Below are 26,071 nucleotides of genomic sequence, written 5' to 3' on the forward strand. Positions count from 1 at the left end.
GTGTAATGGTGCTTTGAAATGAGAAGTAAGTCTCCCTCCCACTTTCAGAAAAATAAAAGGATCGTTTGATTTAACCACAGTTTTCCTAACCAGGGAGAAATGCACACTGCACTGAGTTTGATAGAAGTTGTTGTGTGGACATTTAATTTTTTGTGTTAAGTTACCTATAACGTGGTAGCTTAGTCTAGTTGCCTGCATTTTTCATTTGTTAACTTTAAAAAAAAAATCCTAATATTAGGACACAGAACTTTATCAGTTCTCTGTTGACTATTTCACTTATTGGTTAAAAATGAGTATCCAGCTCTGTTATTAGAGGATTTCCCATCAACTCTTGAAGTGTTTCAGTATCTCCGTTTTTGCTTAAATGATGAGGGGGTTTTGAGTTCCCTGGGAGTTCTATTTGCTGTTACCCTTGTGCTTTTTATATTAATGGCTTTCATTTTTATTCTTTTGCTTGAGATGGAGAAGGAAATGAAATTGGATGACTGTTTTCATGCTTCAGCCCGACTGGCTCTTTATAAAATGGGGTGAGGAGTCACTCCCTCAAAATGGCTAAAGTGTTCAACTGTGTATAAATTGGGGTCATAGTCCTTTCTTTGATGAATAGGAGGAGTTCTCTTCTGATAAATGTGCTGGAGATGATGAAAGGTATCAGTCCAGCAGGACACAAAGGGCCCTTTCAAGCCTTTGGGTAGCAGGTGGGACACGGTGTCAGTCAAAGACACCAAGGAGAAAGGGCAGCCCTTGCCATGGGGGTAAAGCATGGGTCCAGGGTGAATGTCCAAACAGTCTCCTTACATCAGTGTCTACGTTGTGTTTTGTCTTTTCTCACCTTTTACTGTAGGCTGGGAGAAGATATCCCAAAATAGGGAGGGATATCTGTTAACTGCTTTATCCTCCCCGTGTGTGTACCAGATAATACACACCCCCAGCGTCTGTGGGTGTTTTTCTAAAGCATTGATGGAGTAGAAAATTGAGGTTATTCAGCCACACAGGCTATACTGAGTATTGGTTATAAGCAGAATATGTCATGGAAGAATGATTTCACTTTAGATGCCTGCTATTTGAAATGGTTGGGAATGGAAATATTCCTTTCACCATTCATCATCAGGAAGAACTTTAGTCAACACGTGTTTTCTGAAGGCTAGAATGAGCAAGGAATTTTACTACAAAACTTTGCCATGAAGTGTCTTCATTCAGGAAGTTAATACATGACAATTAAAAAAATAGGTTACTTTTATTGTATATAACCACTGCTGCTGCTAAGTCGCTTCAGTCGTGTCCAACTCTGTACGACCCCATAGACGGCAGCCCACCAGCCTCCTCTGTCCCTGGGATTCCCCAGGCAAGAATACTGGAGTGGGTTGCCATTTCCTTCTCCAATGCATGAAAGTGAAAGTGAAGTTTCTCAGTTGTGTCCAACTACTAGGGACCCCATGGACTGCAGCCCACCAGGCTCCTCCGTCCATGGGATTTTCCAGGCAAGAGTACTGGAGTGGGTTGGCATTGCCTTCTCTACCTTATCAATAATGAATTCCTATTCTATTCCATATTTTCTTTCTTCAGTTTAAGTGACTCCTATCCATTTTTGAGAATCTTTCTCTCTCAAGACATTTGTAACTAGTTTATTGGAAACAAAAACTCTGGCTGCTCCTTCCAGGGCCAAAGAAAAATATATTTATTGTCAATGCATGAAAGTGGAAAGAAAATAAAAATCACTTGTAATCTCGTCAACTCTGACAACTGGGAAGCCAGTGGAGGTTTTTGAACTGAGAAAAAAAATTAAGGAAGTTTTTAATTAAATATTTTTAAAGGATCACAGAGGATATGTGGGTGAATAGACAAGGGAGAAAGCAGGGAGGGGAAGTAGGCCCGAGAAGGCAATGGCACCCCACTCCAGTACTCTTGCCTGGAAAATCCCATGGACGGAGGAGCCTGGTGGGCTGCAGTCCATGGGGTCCCTAGTAGTCGGACACAACTGAGAAACTTCACTTTCACTTTCATGCATTGGAGAAGGAAATGGCAACCCACTCCAGTGTTCTTGCCTGGAGAATCCCAGGGACAGGGGAGCCTGGTGGGCAGCTGTCTATGGGGTTGCACAGAGTCGGACATGACTGCATGACTTAGCAGCAGCAGCAGTAGTCTAGGCATGAATTGATGGTAGCTTGGAATGCTTCCTAGCAGTGGAGCTGGTGAGCAGTGGTCAAATTCTAGACCTAATGGGAAGATGGAACTGAAAGGTTTGTTGAGAGGTTCTGGGTTATGAAAAAAAGAACTAAATAAAGATGAAGGGTTTTGTCTTGAAGAACCAGAATGATGGAGTTGCCACTTACCAAGCTGGGAAGGAAAGGAAGAGGAGGAAATTTTGATGGGAAAAATCAAAAGCTGAGTGTGGGACTCATGTAGTTTTTTATTATAGTACTTGATCAGAACTGTCTCTTTCAGTCTTCCCAGTGCTTTTCCATGGGGATGTATGCTTTTATTAATAAATCTCAAACACTAAGCTTAAGGTGCAGAAATGTTTAAGTCAAGGAAAGAAAACTTCTGGATAAAGATCAGAAAAAGCCAGTGAGGAGAGACATTCCCAGAGCCTGATGTTGGCCCTAGCAGGAACATCTTATAAAATGCAATTTAATCAAACTGTAGGCGCCTGACTGAGAACCGGTTTCCAAACAGCCTCACACATGCCCTTTAACATCCTTTGTTCATCCTTCTGGCTCTAACTGGGTGTGTTTCCAGGTTTGGACTTCGTTACCTGACGTGCTGTGTGATGGGGCTAATATTACTGAAAAGGAGTATGGATTTTTCCTAGGCATCATAGATAGACCAATTCTAATCACCTTTCCAATATTGGTTTGCACTGTGGAAACAGCTTATTTTTTTCTAATGGAACTCTTTCTACCTTTTACGTGAACTAAACTAGAAAACTCCATTAGTTGTTTAGCTGATCATGCCTGAGAAAGAATGGCAATTTTGAAGCAGAATGTTTTTTAAAAATCCACTTTATTATCTTGGCATATGGCTGAAAGCCAGCCAGTTTAAATCTCTACCTCTAAAGGAAAAAAACATGCATATTCAAAATACCTAGGGACATTGTAGCTTACTCCATTTGGAATGTCCTCATAGTCTTTCTCATATTCCAGGTCAAGTGAATTTTTTTTTTCCCTTTGTCCTTCACCTTTTATTGTTATTATTTATAAATTCATCCAAGAGTTGTTCTATTAATGCTGATAGTATTGGGGCCTTCTTTTAAAAACAAAGCAACAACCTAAGTCCCAGGATGAGAACTTATGTTTGCTTACTGAAGCAGTGTTTATGGAGCATCCTTATGTGCCTAGGGGTGCTCAGTGTAACCAACGCATCTGTTGTTCAGTTGCTCAGTTGTGTCTGGCTCTTTGTGACCCCACAGAGTGCAGGACGCTAGGCTTCCCTTTCCTTCACCGTCTCCTGGAGTTTGTTCAAACTCATGTCCATTGAGTCGGTGATGCCATCCAACCGTCTCATCTTCTGTCATCCCCTTCTCCTCCCACCTTCAATCTTTCCCAACATCGGGGTCTTTTCCAATGAGTTCCTTACATCAGGTGGCCAAAGTATTGGAGCTTCAGCTTCAGCATCAGTCTTTCCAATGAATATTCAGGATTGATATCTTTTGGAGTTGATTGATTTGATCTCCTTGCAGTCCAAGGGACTCTCAAGAGTCTTCTCCAGCACCACAGTTTGAAGGCATCAGTTCTTCGGCACTCAACCTTTTTTATTGTCCAACTCTCACATCTGTACATGACTACTAGAAAAACCATAGCTTTGATTATATGGACATTTGTATGCAAAGTAATGTCTCTGCCCTTTAATATGCTGTCTACGTTGGTCATAGTTTTTCTTCCAAGGAGCAAGTGTCTTTTAATTTCATGGCTGCAGTCACCTTCACAGTGATTTTGGAGCCCAAGAAAATAGTCTGTCACTGTTTCCATTGTTTCCCCATCTGTTTGCCATGAAGTGATGGGACCAGATGCCATGATCTTCGTTTTTTGAATGTTTTAAGCCAGCTTTTTCACTCTCCTTTTTCACCTTGATCAAGAGGCTCTTTAATTCCTCTTTGCTTTCTGCCATAAGGGTGGTATATCACCTGAGTATCTGAGGTTATTGATATTTTTCTCCCCAGCTGTCTAGGAGTTGAAAGATCTAGCTTAGTGTGTGTGTGTTGTGTGGAATGGGTGACTGATCAGTAATCCAGTATGCAGATATACGACTTAAGCTTTAGTGAGTGTAAGGCGAGTCTTACACTTACCTTACAATCTTTTTAGAGAGTGATGGGCAGTGCGTAGGATTATCTGAGGAGGCATCTGAAGCTGAGATCAACCTTGCACCAGCCTTCTTGTTTATGACGGAGAAGATGGATGGAAGCCAGTCTTGCCTCTGCAGAATTAAAGCATCTTGTTGTGTAGTTTTAGATCTTTTCAGATAAGAAGCTGGTGCAAGAGCACTGTTAACTTTAAACAATGACAGGAGTGATGTATGTGCATGTGCGTATTATATTTGCATTTTTGTAAAGAAACCTGGTTAAGTGTGAAGAGAGTTGTATTTGAAGAAAGTGGTACCATTTACCCAAGGGGAACAAGCAGCACATTTGCAGCCCGCATCTGCTGAGAACATCTGTGGGTTATTTTCCCCATTTTTAAGAGAAGTAGTAATATTGGGACAATGATTGTATGACATAGAATCATATCATTTTTGGAGCTGAAGGGAGGAACATTTAGAGACTATGCCGTCTGAGCTCTCCCATTTCTTTGAATGACAAAGCTGAAAAGGACAAGCTCTGCCGTGCGTTTCCCTGCTAGTTGGTGGAGGGGCTGACACCATAGTCAACGGTTCCTTTCCTGTCTATCATGCTTTTCTGTGCGATTAGAATCTCTGTCTCTGTGTCTTTCAGCAAGACGACCATGCAGTCAATGTCTCGGAGAAGGGCAGATTTTTACCTACTTGAGATTGATCTTCTTCTTGTTCACTTACTCAGTTGTGTCCAACTCTTTGTGACCCCATGGACTGCAGCACACCAGACTTCCCTGTCCTTCACCATCTTCAGGAACTTGCTCAAACTCATGTCCATTGAGTTGGTGATGCCATCCAACCATCTCATCCTCTGTCACTCCCTTCTCCTCCTGCCTTCAATCTTTCCCAGCTTCAGAATCTTTTCCAGTGAGTTGGCTCTTTGCATCAAGTGGCCAAACTATTGGAATTTCAGCTTCAACATTAGTCCTTCCAGTGAATATTCAGGACTGATTTCCTTTAGGATTGAGTAGTTGGATCTCCTTGCTGTCCAAGGGGCTCTCAAGAGTCTTCTCCAACACCACAGATCAAAAACATCAAATCTTCAGCACTCAGCCTTCTTTATGGTCCAACTCTCACATCCATACATGACTACTGGAAAAACCATAACTTTGACTAGACGGACCTTTGTTGGCAAAGTAATGTCTCTGCTATTTAATACACTGTCTAGGTTGGTCATAGCTTTTCTTCCAAGGAGCAAGCGTCTTTCAATTTCATGGCTGCAGTCACTATCTGCAGTGATTTTCTAGCCCAAGAAAGTAAAGTCTGTCACTGTTTCCATTGCTTCCCCATCTATTTGTCATGAAGTGATGGGACTGGACACCATGATCTTTTTTTAATGTTGAGTTTTAAGTCAGCTTTTTCACTCTCCTCTTTGACCTTCATCAGGAGGCTCTTTAGTTCCTCTTTGCTTTCTGCCATAATGGTGGTGTCATTTGCATATCTGAGGTTATTGATATTTATCCCAGCAATCTTGATTTCAGCTTGGGCTTCATCCAGCCTGGCATTTCTTTTGCATATTGTACTCTGCATAGAAGTTAAATAAGCAGCGGGGACAATATATAGCCTTGATGTACTCCTTTTTCTATTTGGAGCCAGTCTGTTGTTCCATGTCCAGTTCTAACTGTTGCTTCCTGACCTGCACACAGATTTCTCAGGAGGCAGGTGAGATGGTCTGGTATTCTCATCTCTTTAAGAATTTTCCAGTTTTTTGTGATCCACACAGGCAACAGCTTTAGTGTAGTCAGTGAAGCAGAAATAGATGTTTTTCTGGTATTTGCTTGCTTTTTCTATGATTCAGTGGATGTTGGCAGTTTGATCTCTGGTTCTTCTGCCTTTTTAAAATCCAGCTTGACCATCTGGAATTTTTCTTTTCATGTACTGTTGGAGCCTGGCTTGGAGAATTTTGAGCATTACTTTGTTCAAAATCGGTGAAATGAGTGCAATTGTGTGGTAATTTGAACATTCTTGGGCATTGCCCTTCTTTAGGATTGGAATGAAAACTGACCTTTTCCAGTCCTGTGGCCATTGCTGAGTTTTCCAAATTTGCTGGCATATTGAGTGCAGCACCTTCACAGCATCATCTTTTAGGATTTGAAATAGCTCAAGTAGAATCCATCATCTCCATTAACTTTGTTTGTAGTGATGCTTCCTAAGGCCCACTTGACTTCACATTCCAAGATGTCTGGCTCTAGGTGAGTGATCACACCATCGTGATTATCTGAGTCATTAAGATTTGTATAGTTCTTCTGTGTATTCTTTTTAATATCTTCTGCTTCTGTTAGGTCTAGACCATTTCTGTCCTTTATTGAACCCATCTTTGCATGAAAAGTTCCCTTGATATCTCTAATTTTCTTGAAAAGATCTCTAGTCTTTCCCATTCTATTGTTTTCCTCTTTTTCTTTGCATTGATCACTTAGGAAGTCTTTCTTATCTCTTTGGTATTCTTTGAAACTCTGCATTCAGATGGGTATATTTTTCCTTTTCTCCTTTGCCTTTCCTGTCTCTTCTTAGCTATTTGTAAGGCCTCTGCAGACACCAGTTTGGCTTTTTGCATTTCTTTTTCTTGGGGATAGTTTTGATCACCACCTTCTGTACAGTATTATGAACCTCCATCCATAGTTCTTCAGGCATTCTGTCTATCAGATCTAGTCCCTTAAATCTGTTTCTCACTTCCACTCTATAATTGTGAGGGATTTGATTTAGGTCATAATTGAGTGGCCTAGTGGTTTTCCCTACTTTCTTCAATTTAAGTCTGAATTTTGCAATAAAGAGTTCATGATCTGAGCCACAGTCAGCTCCTGGTCTTGTTTTTACTGACTGTACAGAGCTTCTTCATCTTTGGCTACAAAGAATATAATCAATCTGATTTTGGTATTGACCATCTGGTGATGTCCATGTGTAGAGTCGTCTCGTGTTGTTGGAAGAGGGTGTTTGTCATGACCAGTGTATTCTTTTGGCAGAACTCTTTTAGCCTTTGCCCTGCTTCGTTTTGTACTCCAAGGTCAAACTTGCCTGTTACTCTAGGTATCTCTTGACTTCCTACTTCTACATTCTAGTCCTCTATGACAAAAAGGACATCATTTTTGTTAGTTCTAGAAGGTCTTATAGGTCCTCATAAAACCATTCAACTTCAGCTTCTTCAGCATTAGTGGTTGGGGCATAGACTTGGATTACTGTGATACTGAATGGCTTGCCTTGGAAACGAACAGAGATCATTCTGTCATTTTTGAGATTGTACCCAAGTACTGCATTTCAGACTCTCTTGTTGACTGTAAGTGCTACTCCATTTGTTCTAAGGGATTCTTGTTCACAGTAGTAGATTTAATAGTCATCTGAATTAAATTCACCCATTCTGGCCCATTTTAGTTCACTCACTGATTCCTAAAATGTCGATGTTCACTCTTGCCATTTTCTGTTTGACCACTTCCAATTTACCAACTCATGGACCTAACATTCCAGGTTCCTATGCAATATTGTTCTTTATAGAATGGGCTTTACTTTCACCACCAGACACATCCACATCTGTCCGTTGTTTCCACTCTGACTCAGCCTCTTCATTCCTTTTGGAGCTATTTCTCCACTCTTCTCCAGTAGCATATTGGGCACCTACTGACCTGGGGAATTCATCTTTCAGTGTCATATCTCTTTGTTTTTTCATACTGTTCATGGGGTTCTCAAGGCAAGAATGCTGAAGTGGTTTCTCATTCCCTTCTCCAGTGAAATTGATCCTATAGTACTTATAAAATATGTCTCTGCTGTTTATATTTTGTCCTCTTTATGCATAAGTCTGCCCCCAGATAATGATACAACAGAGAAATAATTCTTCAGGTTATATACCTTTCCAGTTTTGTTTTGTTTTCACTGATCGTAGCGTAAAAGCTAAATTTAAGCAAAATGCTAGTCTTTGATTTCTAGCCTATAAAATGAGTGGATTTGCTGGTGTTTATGGGGATGGGGCAGGCTTGCCTGGTTCCTCAGACAGTAAAGAATCTGCCTGCAATGTGGGAGACCTGGGTTCGATCCCTGGGTTGGGAAGATCCCCAGAGAAGGGAACAGCTACCCGCTGCAGTATTCTGGCCTGGAGAATTCCATGGACTGTATAGACCATGGCATCGTAAAGAGTCAGACATGACTGAGTGACTTTCACTTTCATGGGGATGGGGCACATGGTGGTGTCTGGGGAAGAAAAGGCCTTATCTCTATCCTCTCTTCTCTTCCCCTTCCCTGCCTTGCCCCATCCAACCTATACCCAGTATCTTTCACTCTTAATTTGTTCTCTCTCATACAGACCCCCCTCTTTTTCTCTCTCACAATCTTATATGCAAACCTATTTCTGTTTGTTTCCACAGTGGTTAAAAGATGCTAGGAGAAGGCAATGGCATCCCACTCCAGTACTTTTGCCTGGAAAATCCCATGGACGGAAGAGCCTGGTAGGCTGCAGTCCATGGGGTTGCTAAGAGTCGGACACGACTGAGTGACTTCACTTTCACTTTTCACTTTCATGCATTGGAGAGGGAAATGGCAACCCACTCCAGTGTTCTTGCCTGGAGAATCCCAGGGACGGGGGAGCCTGGTGGGCTTCCGTCTATGGGGTCGCACGGAGTTGGACACGACTGAAGTGACTTAGCAGCAGCAGAAGCAAAAGATGCTAAGTTATAAATCCAAATTGCCAAACCACAGGAGAGGTGGTTGAGAGAGAACAAGGAAGGGCATATTTTGTTTTTCTGGCTTATTTCACTCAATATAATATCCTCAAAATTCATCCATGTTGTGGAATGTGTCAGAATTTATTCCTGACTAGTATTCCATTGAATGTCTACACCACATTTTGCTTATCCATTCATCTGTCTGTGGGCTCTTGGGATGATCCCATGTTTTAGCTATTGTGAATAATGCCACTTTCAACATGGGTGTAGAAATAGTTCTTTGAGATCTTGGTTTCCATCCTTTTGAGTACATACCCAGATGTGAAATTGCTGGATCATACAGTAATTCTATTTTTAATTTTTAAAGAAACCACCATAGTGTTTTCCCCAGCAGCTGTACCACTTTTCATTCCCATCAATACTTGTTTTTGTTTTTTTGATAGCTATTCTAATGGTGTGAAGTAGTATCTCATGGTGGTTTAGATTTGCATTTCCTTAATGATTAGTGATGTTGAACATCTTTTCATGTGCTTCTTGGCTATTTATATATCTTCTTTGGAGAAAATCATGTATTTATTTCATTGCTACTTAAAATATTTTGTCCTGATTGCCTAGCAGGATAACTTATTTGGTCATCTGCTTCAAGAATATATAAAGAACTTGCTCAAAATAGCAGAGCATTTGCATCATCATTTAAGAACTGCAGTGTTATAAACATCTAGTTGCTGGTTACATACTGGTAACAGTTTCTAGTTCACAATACTGAACGAATATAGACACAGAATGCAGCTGCATTCTGCCAGTCACAGGCCACTCTTCCCACATTGCTCTTCCTAACTCACTTCAACTTGTACAAAAATATCTTTTAAAAATTTACATGTAACTATGCTCAGTCTCTACATTAGGCAGAATGAAACTCATACATATGTAAAAAGCCAGTTTAAATAAACAATGAGATGACTATTACTTATGGGGTTGGGGATGTGGCAAAGATTGGTTAACTTAGAGAAAAATGATTAAATTTAGCTGAGAAAAGCAGTCAGGTTTTTGTGAGGAGAAAGGGAAACTAAAGAAAGTCAGTTCCACTTTATTTTTTCTCTCCTGAATTAATCTTGTTCATAAAAATGTCGAGTTCATGGATAGATGAATCACTACACCCAGGAAGTGTTTAAAATAGAAAACTGGGTACTTTTTTTCTAAGACGTTTAGAGCCATTGATGATTACAGCTTGAAACAGCCCACAGAAGTAGGTTTTTTTGAGTCGGATTCAATCCAGAACCTGGTACTCCTCAAGCTACACATTTTGTGAGAAAAAATGAGTAGCCTGAAATCTGCATTTGAAACAATAACCTTCCCTCCTGCATCACAGCCTGCAGAGAATTGCTTCATCCTGTTTAAGAAGAAATCCTTCAAAGGTTTTGGTTTTCTCCTCCTCTATCTCTTCCAGGCTTCTACGGTACATGTTTTAGATCAGATAATCTTAGGTCAAGGTTCAGCAGACTTTTTTCTGCAAAGAGCTTGTTGTTGTTCAGTGCTGAGTCCTGTGTCGACTCTCTGCGATCCCACAGACTGTAGCATGCCAAGCTCTTCTGTCTTCTGCTATCTCCTGGAGTTTGCTCAAAATCACATCCATTGAGTCGGTGATGCTATCAAACTATCATGCCTCTGCCGCCCCCTTCTCCTTCTGTCTTCAGTCTTTCCCAGCATCAGGCTCTAGATATTATTTTCAGCTTTGTGGGACCTAGAGTGTTTCTGGCAACTGTTCAACTCTGCTGTTGTAGCGAAGAGGAAAAGCAGAGTTGTACCATCTAGGAAAGCATCCATGGATAATTGTTAAAAGACTGGCCATGGTTATATTCCAATAAAACTTTATTTACAGGAGCAGGCAGTGGGCCCTATTTTGGTGATTTCTGTTCTGACTAATCTCAGGGGTCCATGGTTTAAGCTTAAGACATGGCTGATGAGAGCTGTCTCCAAATGTTGACTCTTCTCCATGGTATTATTGGGATCCAAAAATATTCTTAGCAGGTTAAATGGTCTTTTAAATTTTTCATTTGAAACCTTATTCAGTGACTAGACTCTTGAGGGAATAAGAGAGAAAGGCTTTATAAATATTTATGAATGCTAAAAATAAACTGCTGAGCTAAAATTTTGTTCTCATGAAAAGATCATTATATGGCAAATTTGGAGTTTGGTTTCAGTTTTCATTTCCTTATGGAAACATCTTCATTGTGAGGAAAATTAGGGAATTAATGAGCACATGTTTTCAGAGCATGAACTGAGATGCTTTCCTGGGCCCTGAGGGCAGCTAAAATACTGGAATGGCATCACACACTTTTGCTTCAAGGTACTTACCACCTGGGAATGCACAAGAGAGGATTTTTTTTTAATTTGTTTCAACTGTTGGGGGATATTTTATTTTAAAATAAACCTTTTGGAAGTATAATTTACATGTAGAAGAAATGTACCTATTCTAAGCATATGATAAATTCCACGAGTTTTGACGTGCAGTCACCATCCTAATCAATATATGGAACATTTCTGTCTTCTCAAAAGGTGTCCCAGTGCTCCCCCTCCTGAACCCCAGACAACCATTGATGTGCTTTTTTTCACTGTAGAGTGAGATTGCCTGTGATAGAATTCACAGAGTATGTTCTCTCTCATGTCTGGCTCAGAGGTTGCTAGACATTCTTGGCTCATAACACCTTTAGAAAATCAGTCATTTTTTTCACAAGTCAGCAGCAATACCTAATGGTTCCTTTAGGTCCAGAGAACTCAGGAGAACTACTTGGCGTCATGGTTCAGCTGTTACTGTGTTTTCCTCAAAAATTTAAAATACCCTTTGGTACCTGTGAGTTCACCATGGTGCTCCGGGGTAGTACAGAGTTTGAGAACCAGACATCCAGCTTCTTAGACTCAGCATAACTTTTTGGGATATATTCCTGTTGTTGGGTGTGTTACTAGTTTGTTCCTTTATTTTATTGCTCAATACTAATTCATTTCAGAAAACACCATTGTATATTCATTCACTTGATGGGAGCCTTTGTTTCCACGTTTTGGCTATTGTGAATGGAACCATATTCACGATGTTCATTGTTCACATTCATGTGTGAGTCTTTGTGTAGGCAGATCCGTATTGTCATTTCTCTAAGAATAGAATTATTGGGCCATATGATAAACACATGTCTATCTTTATGAGAAGCTGCTAAACGTTTCCAAGTGATTGTACCATTGTACTCCTACCAACAACGTATGAAAATCGTAGTTGCTCCAGTACTCACAATAGTTGGTATTGTCATTTTTAAAAAAGTTTAGCCAGTCTACTGGATATGCTATTTATCTTAGTATGGTTTCAATTTTCATTTCCCTGAAGATTAACGATGAGCATCTTTGCAACTGTGTGTGTATTGTGCATGGTGTCTTTTCAGATCTTTTGCCAATTTTTTTAATTGGGCTGCTTGTCTTCTTTTTACTGAATTGTAAGAATTTTAGTGGCTCTTCTTTTCATTTTCTTAGCAGTATTTTTTGAGGAACAATAATTTAAAATTCAAATATATCAGGTTTTTTTTCTGATTAGTGTTGTTTTTTTTTTTCCGGCTATCTCAAGATTAAGATTTTCACCTAAATTTTCTTCTAGAAGTTTTATAACTTTTATGTTGTGGTCTAGGATCCATTTCAAGCTATTTTTTGTGTATGCTATGAAATAAATAAATTCAGGGCTTCCCTGATAGCTCAGTTGGTAAAGAATCCACCTGTAATGCAGGAGACTCTGGTTCAATACCTGGGTTATGAAGATCCCCTGGAGAAGGGATAGGCTACCCACTCCAGTATTCTTGGGCTTCCCTTGTGGCTCAGCTGGTAAGGAATCTGCCTGCAATGCAGGAGACCTGGGTTCAATCCTTGGATTGGGAAGATCCCCTGGAGAAGGGAACGGCTACCCAGTCCAGTATCCTGGCCTGGAGAATTCCATGGACTATATAGCGCATGGGGTTGCAAAGAGTTGGACACGACTGGGTGACTTTCACTTTCACTTCATGAAATAAAAGTCGAGGGTTTTTTTTTTCCCATTCAGATATATGGTTGTTTCACTACCATTTGTTGAAAAAAACTGCCCTTTCTCTTTGGAATTAACTAGACCCTTTTGTTAAAAATCAATTGACCATGGAAGAGTGCGTCTGTTTCTGAACTCTGTCCCATTAATCTATGTCTGTTCATGATACCTTGATTATTGTGGATTTGTAGTAAGTTTTGAAATCAAGTTGAGTTATGGAAAAAGTGTATTTTTAAGTTTGATTTCTTTTGTAAAATTTTCTCAAATATTTTATTTATTTACTTCTGAAAACTGAAGAGTTAGACATTAAATTGATTTTATTTCTTCTTGGAGTATAGATGTTTTAAAGCTGACGTTAAAGGCAAGTGAAGTACACCAAGCATACAGGACAATGATCTTGCTTCAGTGTGAGCTTGGGCCTCAATTTTCTGTCAATGAGGAAATTTTGACTCTAGAATAGTCTCCACTCAGTGTCCCATTTAAATCTAATAATCTGTCATTTTAGATCATAAATGCTTTTCTCTTTTACTTGTGCATTTTGCTGTGATTCAGGTTTTTTTTTTATTTTTTTTTATTTTTAAACTTTACATAACTGTATTAGTTTTGCCAAATATCAAAATGAATCCGCCACAGGTATACATGTGTTCCCCATCCTGAACCCTCCTCCCTCCTCCCTCCCCATTCCATCCCTCTGGGTCGTCCCAGTGCACCAGCCCCAAGCATCCAGTATCGTGCATCAAACCTGGACTGGCAACTCGTTTCATACATGATATTTTACATGTTTCAATGCCATTCTCCCAAATCTTCCCACCCTCTCCCTCTCTCACAGAGTCCATAAGACTGTTCTATACATCAGTGTCTCTTTTGCTGTCTCGTACACAGGGTTATTGTTACCATCTTTCTAAATTCCATATATATGCGTTAGTATACTGTATTGGTGTTTTTCTTTCTGGCTTACTTCACTCTGTATAATAGGCTCCAGTTTCATCCACCTCATTAGAACTGATTCAAATGTATTCTTTTTAATGGCTGAATAATACTCCATTGTGTATATGTACCACAGCTTTCCCATCCATTCATCTGCTGATGGACATCTAGGTTGCTTCCATGTCCTGGCTATTATAAACAGTGCTGCGATGAACATTGGGGTACACGTGTCTCTTTCCCTTCTGGTTTCCTCAGTGTGTATGCCCAGCAGTGGGATTGCTGGATCATAAGGCAGGTCTATTTCCAGTTTTTTAAGGAATCTCCACACTGTTCTCCATAGTGGCTGTACTAGTTTGCATTCCCACCAACAGTGTAAGAGGGTTCCCTTTTCTCCACACCCTCTCCAGCATTTATTGCTTGTAGACTTTTGGATCGCAGCCATTCTGACTGGTGTGAAATGGTACCTCATAGTGGTTTTGATTTGCATTTCTCTGATAATGAGTGATGTTGAGCATCTTTTCATGTGTTTGTTAGCCATCTGTATGTCTTCTTTGGAGAAATGTCTATTTAGTTCTTTGGCCCATTTTTTGATTGGGTCATTTATTTTTCTGGAGTTGAGCTGTAGGAGTTGCTTGTATATTCTCGAGATTAGTTGTTTGTCCATTGCTTCATTTGCTATTATCTTCTCCCATTCTGAAGGCTGTCTTTTCACCTTGCTAATAGTTTCCTGTGATGTGCAGAAGCTTTTAAGGTTAATTAGGTCCCATTTGTTTATTTTTGCTTTTATTTCCAATATTCTGGGAGGTGGGTCATAGAGGATCCTGCTGTGGTGTATGTCAGAGAGTGTTTTGCCTATGTTCTCCTCTAGGAGTTTTATAGTTTCTGGTCTTACGTGATTCAGGTTTTAAAATAGCCAAGCACAAGCAACACTGAAAACCAAATAGCTTCATGAAAACGGTGCCTGGCCCTTACCCATAACTTAGTATCCTTTTAGTGGGAGTGCTTCAGGAACATTGTGATGCCGATGGGACGCTTTCTTTTATTTTAGGAGATTTTACAGTCATTCCTTCCTCGGGCCTTTTATCTTGTTTCCCAACATATGACTCTTCATTATTAACTCTTGGTTCATGCCTCCACAGACCAAAGGCTGTGGGGCTACCTCTCCTGCACGGGCTAATCTCAGGATTGGAGAGAGCTAGAGGCTATTTAATCCTCTGATCTTCAAAGTGTGGTCCTTGGACCAGCAGCCTTGGCATCATTTTGTTAGAAATGGAGAATGTCAGGTTGCACCCCAGACCTACTGAACCAGGTGTGCGCAGGTATGTACCTTCAAGGTTGAGAAGCACTTTTCAACTTTAGATGGTGAGCATCATCTCTGGCCTTCCCACCAGACCACCTGGCCTCAGGACACCTCTGAGAGTAACCCCATTAGAGACAGTCTGTTCCATTTGTGGCTTCTCTGATGGCTCAGATGGTAAAAAAATCTGCCTGCAATGCAGGAGACCTGGGTTTGATCCCTGGATCCACAAGATCCCCTGGAGAAAGAAATGGCAACCCACTCCAGTATTCTTGCCTGGGAAATACCATAGACAGAGGAGCCTGGTGGGCTACAGTCCATGGGGTCACAAAGAGTCTGAGTTTTATTCGAGTTTTGTTCAAGTTTCTTTTTTCTCTTGATCCCCACCAGGCCTCCCATCTGCACTTTCAGGTAGGAAAAGATATTCAGAGAAAAGTAGAAAGAAGGAATGATTCCTATATCATGAAAGCCAAAAGATTTCCAGAAACCCTGAGCAGATTTCTGCTTATGGTTCATTGACGAGACTAACTGCCCCAGGGCTCCCCAGACCTTCAGGGGGTCTGTGAAGGCAAGGGTTTTAATGAGGCACACAGTCTTCCTGACACATCACCCAGGGTCCTGTAGCATGGATAAGGAGGAGAGGGGATATTGGGTAGGCAGCCAGAAACCTGTGCTGCACATAACTCAGACACATGGACGTTTGTGTCTGCATTCCAGTATTTCTGGGAGGGCCTTGAAAAATGGGTAACAGATGTAGTTACCTCTTCAGAATACGCTGGCAGTTGGAAAAGAGACATATTTTTTTCACTTTATATTGTTCTTTCTGCTGAGATTTCTTTCTTTCTTTTTTTTTTTTTTTTTGAAAAAACAATGCATGTGTGTTAACTTTAAAGGAAGGAAGTTGATGGGAAGTTGATGAACCCTTTGGGTACAGCTGTCAGACCAGTTCCTCAGAGCCTGAGGGCTTCAGCTATAAGATGAAAGATTAGATTAGATCCTATCTTGGACTCTGGTCTAAATCTCTTCCAGTTAATTTCACAATCTCCAGGAACTGGAGAAGGGAATTAAGAGTCAGGCTCCTTGAGTCATAAAAGAAACCTAGTACCTTGATGAGGTTCTTATTTAGTCTCTGTTAGGGGCTGAATTGTGTCCCCCCTCACTCCCAAATGCATGTTGCCGTCCTAGCCCACAGTATCCCAGAATGTGCCTGTATGTGGAGAGAGGTGGCAAGGTTAGATGAGGCCGTGAGGGTGGGCCCTAATCCAGTATGTGTGTCTTTATTAGAAGAGGAGATGTGGACACAGACACACGGAGGGACGACTGTGTGAAGACACAGGGAGTAGCCAAAGAAGAAACCAGCCCTGTTGACACTTGGATCTGGGGCTTCTAGCCCCCAGCACTGCGAGATAATTTCTCCTTTCTGTTTTCTAAGCCACCCAGTCTGTGGTGCTTTGTTAAGGCAGCCCTGGCAAAGGAATACAGTCTTCTGTCCCTTTAAATTCTGTGGGGATAAGTTTTGTATTTTGTAGCATCTCCAGGATAGCTTGAGATGGCCCTAGACTTGGCTACTTCATCTAGTCCTGTCCCCATTGAAATCTGGTCCCCAGGGAACCTGGAAATAAGGAACAAATATGGGCAGGAAGAAGCACGTGCCTGTTACTCCGAGGCCAGCGCCAGCCTCTCGCCAGGTCTCACTGCCACGCACACCTCACTCCTGGGGTCCCTGGAGCCCTACCTCCAGCTTGCTTGCCTCTTTTCTGCTCCATCTTCTATCCCTGACCTTTGGAACTGATGGATGCTTTCCTGTGCTCTTGATTCTTTGCACGGCCTCTGGCCGAGAAGTCTGTCTTGACCACAAATGGTTTTGCCTTTTAGGGAAGATCTGCACCTGGGCAGCTGGTGAGATCTGAGGGTGGAATCCTGTGTTACAAGAGTTACTTTATGACACCTATTGGCAATATGTATATTCCACTGCTGATGAAGCAGGGAGGAGAGAGAGAGAGAAAGACAGACAGACACTTTTGGGATTCCACACCTTCTCCAGCCCAGTACTCCGTCTAAGCCAGATCTTGACCTTGACCAGGGCCATAGGACTCTGAAGTGGCCTGTAGTCTTCCAGTTAAAGGGAGACTCTTATCTTTCCTGGAGCCCATTGAGGGCCCATTTCTGGAGCTGGTGTGGGCAGTGACTAGGGTCAGCAAGGTGCAGTGTGGGAGGGACCCAGGCTTGGTTTCTAGCAGGGGCTCACTTGACTGCAGCTGAGCAGAGGCTGGCCTCAGGGCACTCTGCTCCCTGCTGACTCTCTCAGGAGGCAGCCTCATTTGTGAGGTCTTCGTCGGCCTGTGTACCAGGTTTTTCTCCTGGAAGCCCAGAGCATGGGTGGGTCAGGGCAGTCTGGATGGTCAGCATGTCCCCCTTATGGAGGCCCTGGTGTAGAAGGAGAGAGCCACACAGATAGAAATATTTAGGTCTGGCCAAGCGGCATGTCACTGTGTGTGCCTGGGAGATACTGTACTGGTTTTTTGCTAAGTGGGAAATGAAAAGCACTTTTATTTATATGGAGAATTAAATCTCACTGCTTTTTTATGATTTAGCATTATTTTCTCACTCCAGGGAAATTTGCTGTGATGAGAAGAACAGAGTAACAGGCCTTTCATGCAGATGCTCAGCTATATATGATGCCCGCCACGGCTGAGCTCTTTGAAGCCCAGGGAGGCAGACACATCTCTGGATGGAAGGTTTTTCTGGCCATATAATTTCTTTCATCCTCCCTCCTCTTCTCCATGCTAAGCAAGAGACTGAGCTCACAGATAACACTCTTCTTGGTACCAGCCTTGTGTGGAGGCAGGGGCATGGATGAATGAGGGAATGGTGGAGAGCGGCCACAGAGAGCCCGGGACATGTTTGTTGGCCTAATTTAAGAGATTGTTCTACTTCATGCCAATTTTGTGAGGCGTTTAATTCGAGAAGCTTAGAAAATTCAGTAGAAAATACATTTTCACAGTATTTTAAGCTGGAACAGACTATTTTAAGCTGAGCAGACCCTGGAGATAAACCAGTTCAGCTTCTTCTTTTTGTGGCTGAAGGCCTAAGGCCCAGAGGAGTCGGGGTTTGCTGGGAACTTGCAGGATTGGAGCCCAGGACCGGACGCCAGGCCGCTCGCCCCTTCCCTTCCAGCAGGGATGCTCACCTGACTTTTGCAAAACCTTTCCTTGGACACAGAGGGATATGTTGTTCATCTCAAAGCCAAGGTTTCAGAAGTGGTTTTTGCAATAATTCATTAGAGCTACATAATTCACGGCAAATAACAATAACACAGCTAATGCACAAAATGGATACTCTCAGTAAAAGCCATTTATTAATCATTACATTCTAGTCAGAGCTCTTGGGCGAATTTAAGGGGGGAAGAAAAAGCAGGATTATATCAAGAGTAGAGCCTTCCCCTGGATCCACAGAAAGGAAGTCCCTGTGTCCCTTGTCCCAGATTCCCTCTCCTCCCCCTCCCCCCAGCCTAGTCCGTTGGTACCTCCTGGCTTGTCATTCTAGTCATCCGTCATCCTGTCTCCACCTCCCTGGCTCATCCCGGTCTCCCCTCCTGGGCCCCCTCCCACCCCTGCCCTCTGCCCCAGGTGTGCTCACCCCTCCGTGTCATCTCTCTCTCTCCCCAGGGACTTGCTCCATTTTCCCTTCTCCCCTCAGACCAGCTTCCTCTGCAGCTCATACGTGATCCACGTGACTGCGTCTGCCTCTCCCTGCTTCAGTCACCACCTCCCACCCCGACAGACCAATTCTACCTCTCACCCTAACTTCCAGTTCCCAGTGAGCCATCTGATCTACCTACGTCAGCTTTTCTCACCAGCAGTGCGTTGCTGTCGCTGAGGAACTGGCTGCCTCTGGCCAGGTGGCCTGCCCTGGTCTAGTGCCAAGGCCTGGGTCCCAGGGGGGCCTCACGGGCTCTGGGGAAGGGAATCAGCCTCTTGCTAAACACTTGTGCATATATGACCTTACTGACTCCTTGGGGACCCTGTGATGCATCGTCCCCCACAGGGATATGCAGACTCAGACCCAGCACCAGGAAAGCCATTGCCTGGGCACCCACAGCCAGGAGGTGGCTGAACTGGCGGGCAGCCTCCAAAATCAGTCCTGCACCCTCCTCCTCCTCATGCCAGGCTTTTGTGAAGTCAATCAGTGGATCCCTAATAAGACAGAACACTCTGATGCTAAGTCACCCCTGTCTTTTGCGTGAGTCTGGACATCCCCATGAAGACATCTGGGCTATCGGTACAGGCTTGATGTCAGCAGGATTCTTATACAAAATCTCACTTGAGCCCCTCATGGTCTCTACCATGCTTCAGGTCCAGGAGGATTTCTTTGATCTAGGTCAAGTCCTCATAAATAGAAACACCCAAGTAAAGTTTAAACATTACTAGCTGGTGTGTGGAATTTTAAAAGCTCCTGCATCCCTTTTGAAAGAAATTGTTAAGCTCTGCTGTAAATCAAATTTTGAATAATCAGTAATCAGATTGACTTGTCCCTTCATACGGAGAAGGCAATGGCACCCCACTCCAGTACTCTTGCCTGGAAAATCCCATGGACAGAGGAGCCTGGTAGGCTGCAGTCCATGGGGTCTCCAAGAGTCGGGCACGACTGAGCGACTTCACTTTCACTTTTCACTTTCGTGCATTGGAGAAGGCAATGGCACCCCACTCCAGTACTCTTGCCTGGAAAATCCCATGGACAGAGGAGCCTGGTAGGCTGCAGTCCATGGGGTCGCTAAGAGTCGGGCACGACTGAGCGACTTCACTTGCACTTTTCACTTTCACTCATTGGAGAAGGAAATGGCAACCCACTCCAGTGTTCTTGCCTGGAGAATCCCAGGGACGGGGGAGCCTGGTGGGCTGCCGTCTATGGGGTCGCACAGAGTCGGACACGACTGTAGTGACTTAGCAGCAGTAGCAGTCCCTTCATAACGCCTGACATCAGGAAAGATTTCCCACGGACGCGAGAACTGTAAGCGTAGCTAGGAGCGAGGTGATCATTCCTAGCCTAGCCTCCTTGCTGAACAAAGGTCGCAAGTCCTTCACTGTGTTCCATGAAATGTGCCGGGTTGGGAATAGGCCTGGTAGTGAGTGACCTTCCATTTCCACCGCCGCCTCCTCGTTCCTTTGACCTCCTGCCACGGGGGCCTTGGAGGCATCCCGTGAGCTTTACATGGAAGCCGCTAATCCCCTCGCAGTGCATTCCGGCTCCATCTGGCAGCTGCTTCCTCCCCGCCAAGGCCAGGCAGGCTGTGGCCTCGGACCCGTGGGGCGGGCCGCATGAAGGTGCCTGTGACTGGTGCCCCCGATCGGTCCCGTCCTGACTCATCACGTTCTCTCATCTCCGCAAGGGAGGACAGACAGGGAAGGATGCTGGAACTAGAGGCCATTCGTTGCTGGAGAGCTTTTCTCTGTCCCTTGGGCTACTTTCTCTCAATCAGATGTGCGATTTTGGTTGGTGAGAGTTTCCAGTGGCTTCTCCTTTTAGACTGTTTAATTCCATGATGCAAACGGCACCTCAGCTGGAGTCTGGACTCACACTTGACACATGGCCAGGCCCAGATTCTCTGACAGGCCAGCAGGCTGAGGCTTGCCACAGGGCACCCCTGAATCGGAGGACCCTGCTTCAAGAGTGAGCCTGGGGAGACCACGGGGTCTCTTGTGGGCACACAGACCCACCCTCCAAGGGGCCATGAGACTGTTTAGAAAATGGGGGGACTGCATGGGAGCCAAAACCAGAAGGACTCCATTAATTAAAGATTGTGTGATATAAGTCCATTTATGTAAAGTTATTTGCGGGAGTGAAGGAAGGGCGAGGAAGAGAAAGACATTAAGATTCAATGAATAAAGAAACTGGGAACAAATACAGCTATCACTCTTACATGACTGTTATATAATATACTGTCAGATGAAAGAAAGGAATGCTACACTTAGGCTTATGATTGGATTCTACCTGGTGGAATAGAAATCAACCCCAGAAGTCCCTGGTGTGTATATATGTTTTATCTGCATGTCTGAGCCAGGAGAAAGGAAAGGAAGGGTCCATACCAGTTCACCCCTGGATACTTGAGATGGTGGAAGGGATTATAGCCTTTTCTTTACACATTTTGTGTTCATTTTCTCATTAAAAGCAGTGCATGGTAATTTATATAATTACAAAAAATCAATTTAAAGAAATATTAAAAAAAAACAACAACAAGAAAGCTATTCTAGGGAGGGAAAAGGGGAAAAAAAATTTACCCTGGGGTAGATTATTTTAAGTTTTATGCTTAACAGGTAGTCTGTGTAAATGGTACAAAATTCAAAAGATACATAAGGCTCTATGGGGAAAGGGAAGTCTTCTCCTACAGCCACCTCTTTCTTCTCCTGGAGGCAGCCAGTTTCGCCGGATGGGGTTGTTTGCCTGTGGTCTGCCCTGGGTATCCTTTCAAGATGCTCTGTGTTTTTGCAAATATACATTTGAATGTAAAAATAGGGGAAGGGAAAGTCATGCCTCCCTCCCCCACCCCACCCCCAATGGTAGCACTAAACACTGCTTGGGTCTTTTCTAAGTTAAAAATATTTATTGGACGTACAGAGCCACCTGACTCCTTTTACATTTGTTGTACGTATATTCTATTATTTACACTGGTTTTGTTTAACCAGCCTTATGATGAACAAGCCTTGAGGTGTTTTCAGTCTCTGACTTTGGAAACAATGCTGAAGTAATTACCTGCCAGGATATCCTTAGACATTTATGGGTATATCCATAGAATAAATAACTTGAAACGGAACTGCCAGATTTCTCTCCCGAGAGGAGGTACAAACTGATGGTTCTTTCAGACATGTGTGAAAGTGCTAGAGAGTCTTCAGAGATCAGTGCTGCCTTGGAGATGGGTATCATATAAAAGCAGCAACAGGAATTTTAGACAAGGCGTTAGGAAAGCCAGGGCCTTCTCAACTGCTCCTCTAAGGCTCTTCTCTTTCCAGAAGTTTATTTTTGCTCAAACCTTGTTTTTTATGTTTCAGATGGCAAGGTTGTGAGGAAGAAATAAACACCAGTCAGTTCATAGTGAGCTGCTATTATGTGCCAGGTGCTGGGTTAGGTCAGTTTCCAAATATCATCATTTTAATTCTTGTAGCACACATATATGAGGTATGTATTTGACATTTACTACCCACAGTTCACAGATGAAAAAAGTGAGGCTCAGAGAGGCCAGGTAGCTTACCTAAGGTCACACAGTAGGTAAGTGGCAGAGCTAACTTGCTGAGTGTGTCAGAGTACTTACGTTCTTTCTGATCTTTCTCCTTTCTCTTAGAGAATTAGAAATCTCTATAGCTCTAGCACTGCAGCAAAGGTAGGGATGTACTGAGCAAGAACTAGGTACAGAAGACTGGTGTCACTTAGAGTTGAAATATGAATGTCTGCCATTGCTTGTGCCTTGGAAGCTCTGTAAATAGATTTGTGGGTTGTAGAGGAAGTTTGCTTTTGGATTATATGGATTGTCCTTAATGTACAAAGAGCTGTGTTCCAAAAATTCTTTAACTCTGAAAGAGAAGACACGGCCTGAGGCAGTGACGCTCTGACTGAAGCACGAAGCCCACGTAAACCTGCAGTGTTCTGAACAGTATTGGTGGCCATAACGTCTTGGCACTCCTGGTCCATAGCAAGATGCATAGGTGAGGATGTACGAATAGGTAAGAGATATAAGATATAAGGAAAATATGGCAGTGTCTCCCACATCTGGGAGCTGGGATGGGGTTTGGGGGCATGGCTAAAGTGAGGCTCAGGGCTGGCACAAAACTCAGGGCAATAGAAAGCTTACTTAGGTGAAATTGTTAAAAGCATCACTGCTAAATGGAATGGGGCCATGTATTATTTTTGCAAGTCAAATGTATGTAGATTGGCAACTGTCTGTACTTTTTGTTTCAAATGGCTTTATTAGACTAATAGCCTCTGATACAAATGGGCTTCAATTAAAGAGCCTGAATATAATTTGGTGTGATTTCTCAACTCAAGAAATAAGGGGATTTTTTCCTCCCATAAAAACCAGGATTAAAAAAAAAAAAAAAAAACAGGGTAAATTTTCTCATAAGCAATAGAGCTTATTGTGGTACTTGTTCATTTTTCTGTTCATTATCAAAAGTGGTGTGATTTCCACTTGATGGAGATTAGATGGTACTCTTTTGAGCTAATGTTATGAGTCAATCACTAGATTACTTTGTGCTTCAAGACTGAAAGGAGGGACTTCCCTGGTGACCTGGTTAAGACTTCACCTTCCAATGCTGGTGATGTGGGTTCGATCCCTGGTTGGGGAGTTAAGGTCCCACATTGCCTCATGGCCCCAAAACAAGAACATAAGCAACAGAAGCAGTACTGTGACAAATATGAAGACTTTAACAATGGTCCACATTAAAAAAAAAAAAAAAAAAACTTATAAAAGATTGAAAGGATCCAGTGTTGTGATGTCCTCTTCTCCTTAGCCTTGTCTTCTGGAAGTTTGGTGGGATAGCATTGGATGAACAAAAGCTTATGTCTCACCTCTAATGATACTCCAAAGCATGCAATAAGCAGAGAGTGGTTTCCTGAGACAGAAGAGGAAGCCAAGCTAACAAGTCTCTAGTAGTTGGTTAGAGGTGGATGGGGATAGGTGAACCCTGACCCACCCTGTCGCAAACGTCAGCTCTTACATGTCTATGCCCCGCAACTGACACTGGGCGTTTCCATGTTGCTGCTACTTCCTGAAAGTTTGTAACCGTTGATGATGTTTAACTGCTTTGATCCACTAACTTAATAGCCATTGGTAGGTGGTGTCACCTGCTAATTATTACCAGGTATTAGATAGTATCTACTATTATTACTATTAGAAGTTCCTATGTGATTGTGTATGGCTTCAGTTTGAGTTTCATCTAAAAGAATATACTTTTTCATTTTACAAATATCACAGTGTGAGGCACATGTGAAATAATCATAAAAGCTGAAACAAGAGTCTCAGCCAAAAAATGCATGCTTATGTAACACTTCCACCTTTTATGGAGTTGATCTGAGATTCCCTGGTTTTTCAGCTTGAACATCATGGAAGATATGGTTAAATGAAGTTTACCCTTCCCAGAATCTGTCGAGCATTTCATTTTTGAGGGGGGGAGGGTGGTTATGCTGTAACACCAGTGGGTGTTTCTTAGTGATAGTTTGGGTTTTTAGTTAACTAATAGGGTTTGTTTTTGCTTTTATTTTTAATTGAGATATAGTTGAGATGTAATTGGCATACAGTAAAATGCAGAGTTTGAAAGTGTACCTTTATAAGTTTTGAGATGTGTATGTACCCGTTAAACTATCACCGCAGACAGGATAATGGACAAATCCCCCTCCCTCAGGAGTTTCCGCTTGTTCACTCCTGTCCCTTCCTGTCCTCCACCCTCACCCCAGGCAACCACCAGTCGGGTCCAACACTGCAACCCCATGGACTGTGGCCCGCCAGGCTCCTCTGTGCATGGGATTTCCCAGGCAAGAATACTGGAGTGGGTTGCCATTTTCTTATCCATGGGATCTTCCCAACCCTGTGATCAAACCCAAGTCTCCTGCATTGCAGGTGGATTCTTTACTGCTGAGCCACCAGGGAAGTACCTTCTTTCACTCAGCACAGTTATTTTCAGATTCATCTATGTTGTGTATAGATGATCCAGTTGTGTATATCCATCCAGTATGGCTGGATATACACAGTATATCCATCCAGTATAGCTGGATATATGCAGTATATCCAGTATTTTCTATAGCTGATCAGTATTCCATTGTATGGATATACAACAGTTCATCATCTGCTCACCTTTAATGGACATTTGGGTTGATCCTGGCTTTTGGCTAGTTCAGATGAAGCTGCTATGAACATTTACATGTAAATCTTTCATTGGATTTATGCTTTTCTCTTAGGGAAAAATTTAAGAGTGAATAGCTGGATCACATGGTAGGTGTATTCAGCTTTTCAAGAAATGCCATCAGCAGTGTCTGAGTCCCAGTTCCTCTGTACCCTCACTAATGCTTGGTGTGGTCAGCCTTTTTCGTTTCGTCACCCTCATAGATGTGGTCTTCTGGTTTGGTTGCATTTCCCTAATGATTAATGACGTTGAGCATCTTTCCATGTGTTTATTTATCATTGGTGCAACTTGTCTGGAGAAATGCCATTCAGACTTTTGCTTCCGCCCCCTTTTTAAATTGGGTTATCTTCTTCTTACTGTGTTTTTAGAGTTCTTTTTATATTCAGAATACAAATCCTTTTATTAGATTTATGCTTTGCAAATCTTTCCTCCTCATGTGTCTTATCTTTTCATTCAGTGTCTTTGGAAGAGCATAAGTTGTTAACTTTGATGATGGGTTTACCATTTTGAAAGAATCTATTTTATTTACAGTATCAAAAGCATTTTCAAACTTAATAACCACACTTCCACTTGCAGCTAAGGTAGAGGAACAGAGACTGTACTTACTCTTGCACTTGGAAAAGAACCCAAGAAAAATATATAAAATCATGATATTTGAGACCCTGAGCACCAGGTGACAAAGGACAATGATCTTTGAATCCTGGGCAACAAATAATTGTCCCAGCCTAGTGCCTTGAGAGTGCCCAGGCTGCGGTGCAGAGAGGGCGAGCTGAAGCTGAACCCCTGAATAAAGGAGCACAGGATGAGTAGAGTTTAGAAGACAGAAGACTGGAGAGGAGAGAGACCTCCTGAGGGTTCCCTGGAGAACCAGCAGGATGCTGATCAGCGCAGTGTGTGAGCAAATGATCTAAGACTGTGGAAACCAGGGGGTGCT

The 26,071-nt window shown here is 42.6% G+C and overlaps 1 protein-coding gene across 17 annotated transcripts in view; it reads left to right on the forward strand.

The window, feature by feature from the left end:
- Positions 1–26,071, forward strand: part of MFHAS1 (multifunctional ROCO family signaling regulator 1) — a 114,926-nt gene that overhangs the window by 52,040 nt on the left and 36,815 nt on the right. The window contains exon 2 of one of the 17 annotated variants that reach the window (XR_003107568.3): positions 17,861–17,985. The exons of the other annotated variants lie outside the window; for them this stretch is intronic. The gene's annotated coding sequence lies outside the window, so the exon portion shown is untranslated. The remainder of the gene's footprint in view (positions 1–17,860; positions 17,986–26,071) is intronic. 17 annotated transcript variants of the gene reach the window in all.

The sequence above is a fragment of the Bubalus bubalis genome, chromosome 1, assembly GCF_019923935.1.
Source record: "Bubalus bubalis isolate 160015118507 breed Murrah chromosome 1, NDDB_SH_1, whole genome shotgun sequence".
In the NCBI taxonomy this organism is placed as follows: Eukaryota; Metazoa; Chordata; class Mammalia; order Artiodactyla; family Bovidae; genus Bubalus; species Bubalus bubalis.